Raw genomic sequence first — 12,400 nt, 5'->3', positions numbered from 1 at the left:
GAAGTTTACCATTAAGACTAATGCATTCCCCTCTACCTCCAGTGTAATTACAAAAAGAAAACAGTGAGCATCATTTGCTCTCCTATGTAACTACACATGCATAAAGCATATTCTCCTACATGAGGACTGCTAGGACAACTACACTTCACTGTTGTTTTTAGATGGAGATGTACTCAGATCATTTGAAGGGTAATGTAAAACATATTATTGCTGTAGTTGTGCTGCGCTTCCTGATCAAATTTGCCTAAACTGTGACCCACCACTGACAAGATTTCCCTCCACTCCTCTAGGGATATGTAGTCAATATCTTGGGAACACACTGCCATTAGCAATGGTTCTTTTCAATATCCATACACGAGAATATATCCCACAGTTTTCACTATCTGGATTTGCTCCAAGAATAATTTCAGGAAATTTCTAGGCCGTTCTATACAAGTAAGCTTTTCTAAAATACTCCTTGGGAATAAACTCTAGAAGCAAATGGATCACAAACATTGGAGCTGAGCAGGAAACAGATTATTAGCAAAGTCAGCATTTTCACACTTGTTCTTCCTTACTACTTTTTGTTTAAAACTGATGACTTGTTGGTAAAAAAATAACATTCACCAAAATGGATGCACCTTGGTCTTCTGAGCAGTCTCTTAGTTATATCTGTGGTATATCCAACTATGTTTGTACAAAACCTTCATTCTTGCCTTCATGATATTTCCAGAGGTTGTGCTACTGATACAATGCTCTGACTTATTTGACCATATAGAGAATTATTTCACATCACCTTCCTGTCCATGTGAGAGCACCAAAATGATTCTTGAATAAAAATAATTCTTGAATAAAAACACATCCCTTTTTTCTGGAAAAAGAAACTGTCCTCAGAGATTGAGTGAGTGGGCTATTGGAGAAAATTAAGCAGCAAAACAGAGAAATCAGTGATGTATCAAAATACTTATTAATTCCAGTTCCCTTGGGAACTTTACCGTGTTTTGCTTGACATTACAAAAGATTGATAGGTGTGAATTATACTCTACTGGAGGTGAATACCGAAGCATATTAAAGCAGTACCATTTCAATTGGATTTCTCATGTCCTGCCCACTGAAGCACGTTCCCTTCCATTTTACATATAGCATTTATCAAAACTTTTCAAAACTGAAAAAAAGATGAAAAATATTAAAAGGAAATTGGACTGGCCAATATTTGGAGAATAGAACCTTCATTCTTAAATATTTCTAAAAAACTGTGACAAAAAGTGAATTTTAAAAGTATTTCATACATTAAAATAGAATATTTATTTACTTTATTTGACTTAAACTTATTCTGTAACTACAGTAAATTCATATTTACATCTTATGTAACTATGGATCAAAATATACATAAAAATATTTTCTTGATCATAACTGCACTTGCAAGCATTCTCTCCCACTAATAGTCAAACTTTAATCTCAATCTATTCTGACACAAACCACTGATGTACAGCTAAACAACTTGGCAGGCAGGAAAAGCAGTATTTCAACAATTCTGCAAGTTATTGTTGTCTCAGCACAAAAAATTCCATACTTACTTTATGAAAAATATTACCAATCCAGGGTGTATAAAACAAATTGGTTTTATTGCAGCAGTTTTGGCTCATATTAAAAGCATGTGGAGATTAATTTCTTTCTTTTTGAAGGTAAAATGAGTTAACTCTGCCAACGCTTACAAAAAAAGTTCTAATGCTCTTAAGCACTCCATAAAACCCCCCAGGCCACAAAGTTCTCTTTTAGTGACAATGTAGGTATCATGTGAAACGTTAAACGCCTAATAATTAAAATTTATGTACTAGATTTTTTTTTTTTTGCAAACTTTAAGGTATAAGCAAGAAATTTAATTTCTACTATCATTCTAAATAAATCCTTTTCATAAACCAACACTATTTTTAGGATACAATCATCCAGTTTGATATGATATTAGAAGCAGTGTCAATAAATACATACATTTTTATACTGTTTTGTAAATGAATATTGAATAGAATACTGCCACCTTTTGGCTATGATCTGGCCTTAAAAATACAACTTCTTTGTAAAATTTCTAAAAAACAATAGACATATAATGATTGTTCTGAAGAAATCAATCTGTCAACAGGCTAATGTTATGCTTATCATTAACATATTGTTGATGTAAGAATAAAACTTTTCATGCTGAACTGCATAGTATTATCCTATTATTTCAGGATAATGAGCAACCACTTTCACAAGGGCTTTTGTCTTTAGCAGAAAAGACACATCCATAGCTTTGACAGCAAGCTAATGGAATTATTATGTTACAATCACAGCAACTCTTCTACTGCTTAGAGTTAAATAATAATACTTCAGTGCATTTCATACACTCAACTTCATAAATACTGAATCACAGACTGCTTCACAGAAAATTCTTGTTGATGAATATAATCACAACCTTAAAGCATTTAAAAATGTTTATATGGTGAAAGGTTAAAGGCATGTAAGTATTTCAATAACCTCCAAATAAGGACTCTAAAGTATCTTACTATGAACAAATGATGCTACTAGAACAGGCAGTGAAGAAGAATTGGGATTTGGGGTTAATCCCTGGCAAGTGTTCAAGTCATTGCAGAGAGATTCCCCCAACTGTGGGCTAATCAGGTTTCAATTTAATTCATTTATGCTGAATAAATTAAATAAGAGGATTTGATCCATCTTTAGGGAAAAGTTTGCTGATTAAAAAAATCAGGAAAATAAGTACTCCCTTTTTAGTTTCAGTATTTGTTTTATCAGCTGGTGTGTCTGGTTACCAAGGTACACAGAAGGACTATCACTTCTCTACAGGCTACTTTAAATTAGATGCTATAAGCCTACAACATGTTTACTATGAATTCAGCTACCTCAACCCTCCAGTTTTGCATTGTCAGAAAAAATAACTAGTGACTTGATGAAAAATACAAAATCTCCACTAGACTGCTCTAATTAAAAAGGAGAAAGGTTCTTACCCAACTCCCTGTAAAATGCCAATGCCATAGTTAAGTGGAATACAATTTTCATTTGTAAGCATTTTCATACCATTATGCTTTAAAGAACATGTTAAAAAGCAATAACCACGAATCATTTTGCTACTGTAAAGGCAGCTTCTTGTATCCTTCTCCCTACTATTGTAAATACTTCGTATGTCGAAACTTTGTTAAATCCTATCAGAGTTAGGTAGCAGGAATTCACTAGACTGGAAGCTTAATTTCCATCAACAAGGATAAACATTTGAACCTATCTTGACAACATTTTGGAATTTCAACACATCTTTCACATCTAGAAAACAAACAACAAGATTCCTATACTTTTAGACAGTGATGTTGTTTCCCCTTTTAAACTAATCCTATTTAAAATACCTACATTTTTTGCAAGGCAACAATTGGCACAGGGAGTTTTTAAACAGAGACCTAAACTGTGCAGGCTCAGTTGAAACTTTTTATACAGCAAAATTGTTCTTCAGAATTAAGTAAATGTATAAATAATTCGCTTTAGACACTTTCTTCCCCATCTATCCCATTCCAAACTTTTTTACTGAGATAATCTGAGGAGGACAACTAGGAATGTTTACAAAATGCCAGGTTTTTAGAAACAAAATTTAAAGCAGCATTTAGCTTTGACAAATAGCCCTCACTAACCTTTAAAAATTTGCCTGTAGGGATAAAATGACAAATGGCTCTCACAATGGGACTTATTAGACTTTTAGAATATTGCTCTAAAAGGGCCCTTTGGGAATTACTGTTTCAGATTATATCAGCACTTCCATTTTTCAGGGCCTAATAACTCAGTTTGAAAAAAATAACCAACCAAAAGAAGCAAAACAAAAACCACACACACCTTCCCTGGGGGATGAAACTTAACACATGATGTCATGAATGAACCTTGCTTCAAAATTTAAAACATGTAAGTTTCACAACATTCTGTGCTTGTATGTAGCTCATGATATTTCAGAAATAAAAATATTGCAAAAGATTAGCATAGGGAACTGAAATGTTTTCAGTATTTTGGGAGGGGAAGAAAAATTTGACCTCTTTAAATGTCTTAGGTGATTAAACATAGTGGTGAAAATGCTGTGCTGCTGCAGGCAGTATTAGCTGTTACACTTATGCAGGGCCAAATCCTGTATCTGTCCCAGATCCTTTAAAAACCACTGAAATCCACAGACAAATCCCACTGCCTTCAACAAGTTTGGATCAAACTCCTTAAGACTATATCACACCACAGACAATCAGTCTATGGGATATACCAGACATTTAGAAATACCAGTCTTGTTAGGCAAGGAGGGAGTAATTATTAAGATCTAAGGCATCATAGTCTGTTGACTGAAAGCAGTAATACATATTGTAGAGATCAAGATTTGTATTAGAAGTTCAACTGTGAGAAAGGAAAGTCAGCTTCACCTTCCTGGCTGAGGCTGCATTCAGATTGGGGACTCTGCAAACTCACAGAGGCAATCACAGCACTAGGGAGGAGCTGTTGTTCTCAGATGGAAGAGAAGCCCACAGCCACAGGCTGTTGACAGAAGTGTCTAAACCATTTCTCCTTCCACTGCATTTTCCTGAAGCAGCCGTGTTTATTACATATTTGTTAAATAACTTAAGTGGTGGACTCAATAGAGGGATGTCAATAAGTTACTATCTTTACTTCAGGTACTCTTCTAGTAGTAACAATTGCATCTTCCCTTTTAATCTACTCCTTCATTATAAAAATTTTCAAGGTGTTCTAAAAATGATATTGACTGAGAGTTCAAACTGTCAAGGCTATACAGTATGATTGATAAAGAGTGAGAATAGAAGAATTGGAAAATGTAAGAAAGTCCATTGGTCAAACACCTTAACATGGAGCTGGCAACAAATTTACAAAGGGTGCCTCAAAAAAGAACTAAAAAAAATAAATAAAATCCAAACCAAACTTTGCCTGCTCTTTGCTTTCTGTATCTTACACCCTTCAGATAGGAACACTGATATATGTTCCGCTTTGAAAGCACTGAGTTCACTTCACATTTTGTAAGGCAGAAATCTCTTTACTATGACACCTTCTTGAGTCTTTGAATATGTCCAGACTGGTCTACAAGCTCTGTGGTGACTCTCAGACCCAACATCCTAAATATGCAGACCCCATAAGTAAACCTGTATTTCCTACCAAAAGAAAGAAGTGCACTTACACATCCTTCTGATATAGAAAAAAGATAACAGGATGCATAGGCAGTACAGAACTCTTCTTAAGCTCAGAGAATTTGTTTCCTCTTCTGTCCATGAGCTACTTACTCACCTATCTTTAATACTTTAACTCATGTCCTGTTATATGACTTGTTCCAGCAAATGCTTTAGTTGCTGTTTCTCTTATTCATTTTTATCCCTATTTGGATCTGCTGTGCCATCTCCCACATTGTACCCTGCTAAAATTGTCCTTAGCTTATTTCTTTGAGCTGTCTTTGTGTAATTTATTATCTCCATATGATTGTCTGGTAATATTCTTACACAACTTTATCTCATGTATCAATCATCCATTCGATGTATTGTCCCACAATTATCACAATGAATGTAGGCTACTGCAGCTGTGGAAGAACAATGCCTTCAAAGACAGCTCTCAAACAAAAGGAGAGAAATGAACATCTTCACCACAACCCCCGCCCCCGTGAGAAATTGTGCTTCCCACTGTCTTAGACTCATTACCGACTGGAGGCCCCTACAACAATTAAGTACTCCAAGAGACCAGAGTGAGGTCAGATCTCTTCCTCTTTTCCTGGTCTAGCTATTGTGCTAGTTCTCAGTAAGTCTTTATCATCTCCCTGCTTCAATTTTCCTCCTCAACAAATGCGCCTAAAATGTTATCCCTCCTGGAGAAGTTAATTTGAGATGAGTACAGAGAACACTGTAAGATTGGAATGTTTTTCTTGTGGTTAGCATGGTGACGCAGTCCACTTCCCATGGACAAAGCCCCAGAACAGGCAGGGTTTCTTTTTGTATTTTCAGGCATCTTTGCTGCATTAATGTTTCAGGGGAAAAAAAAATAAAATTAAGCAATAACAAGCAGGTGATAAATGTGTCTATACCTATCTGTATATCTGAAATTGAATTTTATACTCTCAGGAAGATTGCTAGTTTTCACTGGCAACCAGTACAGTCTGGATATAAATTTTGATAACCTTGTGACTGAACATCAGCACATCCCAACTACTCCAATTAATACAGAGACAGAACCCCCAATTAGGAGGCTGATCATGCATTGTGTTTCTACACAGACTACTTGAGAAAATGGGAGACTAGAGGCCTCAAAGAAGGTTTTCCTGAAAAAAAAAAAAAAAAAAAAAAAGACATGGCTTTGGAGAAAAAAAAAAAAAAAAAAGAGGTATGGAAAGAAGGCAGTAAAAATCTCATCTGGAGGAAAGATCTCAGGGGTCAGGGGCTATGTGTGGAAACAACTGCCAGGGGGTGCTCAGGGACCTTGGTCTGTAATGGCTGAGGCCAGTAGCCATGAGCAGTGGCACACAAAGATCCAAAAGGGTTTTGGCTCCAGCTTTCCTGGACCAGATGTGGCCTCCCTGCTGGGAAGGGAAGCCAAGACCTGCTAAGTATAATGCTGGGGGTGAGCAAGTTCATGTGAGATAATCTAATAGAGTGAAACCATTAATCTTGTTGGTTCTTGAATGAGTCCAAGTAACCAGATCCACTAGGGGCTGTTGGTTCCTCTGCTTTGCCCATGAACATTCCAGGGTAGTATTCTGCAGCCTGTAGCAGGGTCCCATCCCTTCTGAACAAATGCTGCCTGACATTGATGCACAAAGCTGTGGATATATTAGACTATTGTGAATACAGCTTTTTTGTAGGGTTTGCCATGATGACTGTGACCATTATCATGACCTCATGAAAACAGGTACAGAAAGGTGCAACCCTCATCTGTGAGGGTTGTGAGAAAGATACTGCCTGTATTTACACAGCATGCTCATCTGACATCTCCAGATAAAATGTAACCCATTTTATACAGCCCAGAGGCTCCCACAGCAAAGGCACTGAGCACGACCTGCAAATACTCACCACCACTCCTTTCCAAGCTACTCACTTCTGTGAAACTACTGCAGGCAGGCAGGATGTGGCTTGGCATCCCCATCCTGCCCTACAAGAGAACTGGAGAATAGACATGGGGCTGAGATCTCTGACACCCCATCCTCCATGCCACCAGGCCAATTAGAGTCCAATTAATTGAGAAGGCTGACAGCAGACAACAATCCTGAGAAATGACAAATTATATCTTCAGTAAATGCAGGTAAATATGCAGCTGCCACAAAACATAAAGATTGCCTCTGGTTTTAATTGTAAGCTTTTCCTAAGTTACCTGAAATGAATGTGTTCACAGTAGCACATCTGCCCTGTCCATTTGCCTGGACAACAATCCTAAGTCTCTCTTCTTTTAAAATTCAGCCCTGCTGCATGAGAATACTACCCCACGCAGATGAAATTATGTATTTGGCAACCTAAGTGGGGTGTAGGGTCTTTAAAAAAAAATCTACAAAGAAAAATAGTAAGTAGATGAAATGCAGCTCCCTTCCACCTTTTTCTGATTCTGAACTGTTTTCTGATGTGAAGGTTTTGGCCAGGTCCACCACCTGACTACAGAGCTATGGATTTTGAACCTAAAATGATGCAGCATGTATGTATGAAGCATTATGTATCTCACTCTCCCTGTTCCTCCCTGTTTCTCACCCTAAGCTCTTTAGACAGCTTACTTAAGCATTAATTTACTGTGAGATTGATCTATCTATTTGTGTTCCAGTTAGCAGGGCTTGCAAGAAGGTTGTGTCATGCTTATGTTAAGAGCTGTGGACTTCCAGGTCAGAGCTGACCAGATCCTAATGAACCTAGAGGGCAAGCAGGGCATACAGTGCTTAAATTTGGGTATTACTTTTGGTCAAGTACTTTAGAATCCTGTGCTTAGGAGTCAAATTTAGGGTTGTGAATGTTACACATTAGCAGCCTTATTAGAGCAATATAGTATCAATAAAGTGTTATAATTACTGAAAGGAAGATGACCAATAAGACAGTAATAAAATAAAAACTAATGCAGTAGTAAATAAAGCAGTAATTAAAAGTTTACAATATAATAAAAGATGAAAACATAATGAAAATTAATTCCACAGAAACTGGTAAACTTCTGCAGGTCCTACTGCACATACATGAATGTGACAAAATTATTTTACTCTCCCTTACTCAGAAAAAGTTCAGAGAATATCTTACATTTCAGGAAATGTATCCACTTGCTACATAAAGCTTAGAGCTTACAACCCTTTTACCAAAGTCCTCGTGAAAAAAAAAAAAATCCCCTCAATTTTCTATGAATTAAAAAGATTTTTAAAAGATTTTAAAATATTGAAACTTGGAGGTAAATGTCGTATGCTAAGATAGTTTCAAGCTCCATTACCTGAACAATGAACAGGGAAGCAAGTATTTCAATCCAAAGGCAGAAACTGTATCTGAAACAGAGGTCACAAAACTCATGCCTATAACCAGATTTATATCAACTTCAGACGGCTTTCAAATGATTGTTTCAAAATGTCTAGTGATATATCTATCACCTTCAACCCAGATTTTCATGTACAATCATTCCCTAACTGGTTAATATTTCATAAATGAACCTAAACTGATCCAACAGTCAAGGACAGAAAAAGAATACACAGTAAGTGCTGCTTCTGTATATTGTATATTCTGTATGTTCATTGTCCTGTAGAGTCCTCTTCAGATGTCAAGTTCCCAAGGGAATGGACTGAAGCTGTGGAGAGGTTTAGGTTGGATATTAGAAAAAGATTCTTCCCCCAAAGGGTGGCTGGGCACTGGAACAGCTCCCCAGGGAAGTGGTCACAGCACCAGCCTGACAGAGCTCAGGCAGCACTTGGACCCTGCTCCTGGCACACAGTGTGACTTCTGGGTATGGTCCTGTGCAGGGCCAGGAGTTGGACTTGATGATCCTTGAGGGTCCCTTCCAACTCAGCTTATTCTGTGATTCTGCAAAAATAATATTCACTACAAGTTGTTACAAAGACATTATATTGAAACTTTTTCATAATTGCTGACTATTTTTCCCAAATATCCTGGGGATACAACATCTAAAGGTATTTTCCACTGGGAAATTTCACTTTTCTCCCTCCTTTTTATTTCCCTTTCCTTCTTTTTTTTAATAAATCAAAAGAGGGAACGATTTTCAAGTACTTACTACATGACTTATTGTACCTCTTAATGTATAAAGCTATTTTGAAAAATAACTTTAAAACTTGCTTATTTTGAAAAGCCTCATTTTTTTTTCTCTGATCTCCAGCTCAAGTATACTTGAACTCCAATGGTTTTTCTTCAAATCTCCATCCGGTGAACTTGGGATTGGAAAGCAAAGCTGGTTTCTTTCATGCTCATCCATCATCACCAATAATAAAGATCTGAGATTAAATTATGCCCTTCCTCATTGATTCCAATACTCTGGGATAAAAAGCTTGACTTACAATTTCCTTTGCCTTGTTTTGTATATTTAAAGTACACTATGTCATACTTACAGAGCCAAATTCATTTATTCCTTAGCAATGCAGCTAAGCTCACTGAAGTATTCTGTAATTCCCAGGCACAGTTCTGCCTTACAACAAGCATTTAAAGTCTCTCTTGAAAGCACAGAATTGGACAGGCTGGTAACACTTGAGATGCATGTGTTATTTTAAAATAAAATTACACTTCCTTCTATCTTTTCTTGTTACCATGATGAACATAATGAAAATTGTACCATAGAGTAGAAAGGAAGGGACTATTCCTGTGTAAAAGGTTTCCCTCTCCATTGCTTTCATATTACTATATTCTCTAAAAGAATCAAGGTAATAGATCAAGAGCAAGCCCATATTATATGGATTTTTTAAACAATGATATGTAATTGTTAAAAAAAAATCATGTATCAGTATATTATGCCTGATGTAATCTTTAAGAGGATATTAGTCAGCAGAGACACCTGCATTTGTAGATTGCAAGAGATTCATCTCTTAAAACTTTTATTCCAACAGGTATCTTGGAAGTATAAGCCACGAGAAAGGGAATATTTTTCCTTACACATGAAGTGTAAACATAAACCCTCTTTCCCTATGAAATAACAATCTTTTTGCTTTGTCTTGTTCTTCCCAACTACCTTTGTGATGGGGAAAGAAAAAGTATTTTATTTACCTGTTTTACAAAAACCTAAGTTTGGTTGGAACCTTGACAGAGCATATATTAGAACTGATTGGCTGACTTCGCTGGATTCAAATCATCAGTGAACCTTGCAACACCATAGCTTCATAAATTGTTTGAGTTTTTTTATAAGAGAAATAGTTCAAAAAAGACAGAAAACATCACATTGAAAGCTGAGGATAGAGCCTAACACTGTCTAGAGCCCATTGGTAAAGTACCATCAGGTAAGCATTTCTGCCCTTGGCTTTTTAATATGTTCACAGTTTCAGGTGAGGACAACCTGCTTATCCTAGTTCCACTAGGAAAATGCAGACTAACTCCACTAATTTAATTATAGCTACATTAGACAAGTTCTTCAATTTTCTTAAACCAGAAAAAAAAAGTTAAATAATGTAATAATTATAAAGTTATAATGTGGTACAGAATCACAGAATGAGTCAGCTTTGAAAAGATCTCTGAGATCATTGAATCCAACCTATGACTAAACACAATGTCAACTTGACCATGGCACTGAGAAAACTCCCAGGTCCTTTTCCACTGGACCACATTCCACTCACTACCTGCATTTTAGACTCTGTGTCTCCACTTTTTTCCCCGAATAGTTTAAATAGCACATCAACATAATCACGGTTTTTATGATGATTCAGCTGAATTATGAGATATCCTTTTTGTAAATTTGAATGCTATCCAGAAATAGTTGACAGCACTGAATTCCTCCAGATGATACATTCTTGATTTTAGAAGTATTTCTGTTCTAAGCAGTGTAAAAAATATTTATGGAATGCAGGATTTAAAAATTGTTTTCAGATACTAAGTCAAAAGAAAAAAGATAGAAATATAATTTCTGAATTACAAATAGAAAAAAAAAAAAAAAAAAAAAAAAGGCGCCCCAAACAAGTTACATAAGGTTTGAATCATATCAAAGGATGTGGAACAAGTTAATAAATTCAATTTCCCTTTTATAATGTGAGACAGAAAAATACTTTACTATGATTTCCTAGTGATTATTTACTTCTAACAATTCAAAGAATGTTGGATTTCATTGTCATGTTAACAATAAGATAAATGACAACCAATTATGTAAACAGAATCCTTCAGATAAAATTTCCTCACTATTTAGGAATTATGAAATCAAAAGACTTAGGCCAAGCAAGATACATTCCTCTTGATTTATTTAGGATAAACTTCTAGATAATTCTAGCCAAATGGCTTTCATTTTATTAACCAAACTAGCACTCTTAAGTGCACTGGTGCTAAGAATCTTAACTAGAGTGGACTGAATTTCCAGAAGGGAAGTACTTGACTTGGTTAGAGGGCTTGAGCCTCGAGCCTGTTTTATGTCAAAATTGAAATTTGGCCTAGAGGGACTACACTTTGTATAATTCCTCAGTCAGGTGTCTGTACAAGAGTTCAAAATAAACTCACATTTCCTGTTATTCAGTTAAGACTGGCTAAGACTGTTTTGCCATGAAAACTTACATGTATTTTAGAAAACTTTTCACCAAGAGGGTGAATATCTATCTCACTAGATGATACAGCTAAAGCAGTTAGACACCCTCTTCTTAAAACAGTAATCCTCAGCAGAGAGTATGTTTCACTTAAGGAATTTAAAACCCTGATACTTTGCCTTGGCACAGTATTGTTTTAATGGTCTTTCTCTAAAAGGCTCTCCCCAGCTAGTTCTCTACACCTTTTCACTAATCACTGTTCCTGTATCTTGCAGACAGTCACTCACCAGCTAAAATCAAACACTGCACAGGGCCCTGGATGCTTTAGTATTTTGTAGTGCTGAGGGTCTTCCCTTGGCAACTCCACAGCCTGGCTTCCCCTGGCGGCTCTGTAACCTGACTGTCATGAGGAGAGACCAGGGGCAAGTTTGAACAGCTCTTGGTGAAACCCACATTGTTATTATGGGGAAAATAATACAGGAGGACAGTTTTCACTGTTAGCGATTATGTAAATCATCAGTGATATGTAGCTGTCAAAGTATCTACAACTACCAAAACAGTATCTACAACTACTATAAAAAATACAAGGTTGTCTTGCAGATAAAAAGGGATTCTTTCTCCAAGATGATGTCCTGAGAAGAGTATTACTAATACAAAATTACACATACCAGAGATTTATATGGAAGTGTTAACAATTCAGTGTCACATGAACAATTACTTAATTCATGCTGCATACTTTTTCTTTTCCCC

This window comes from Zosterops lateralis, assembly GCF_965231275.1.
Source record: "Zosterops lateralis genome assembly, chromosome: 1".
NCBI classification, from domain to species: Eukaryota; Metazoa; Chordata; class Aves; order Passeriformes; family Zosteropidae; genus Zosterops; species Zosterops lateralis.
Note: the sequence above shows the minus strand (reverse complement) of the source record.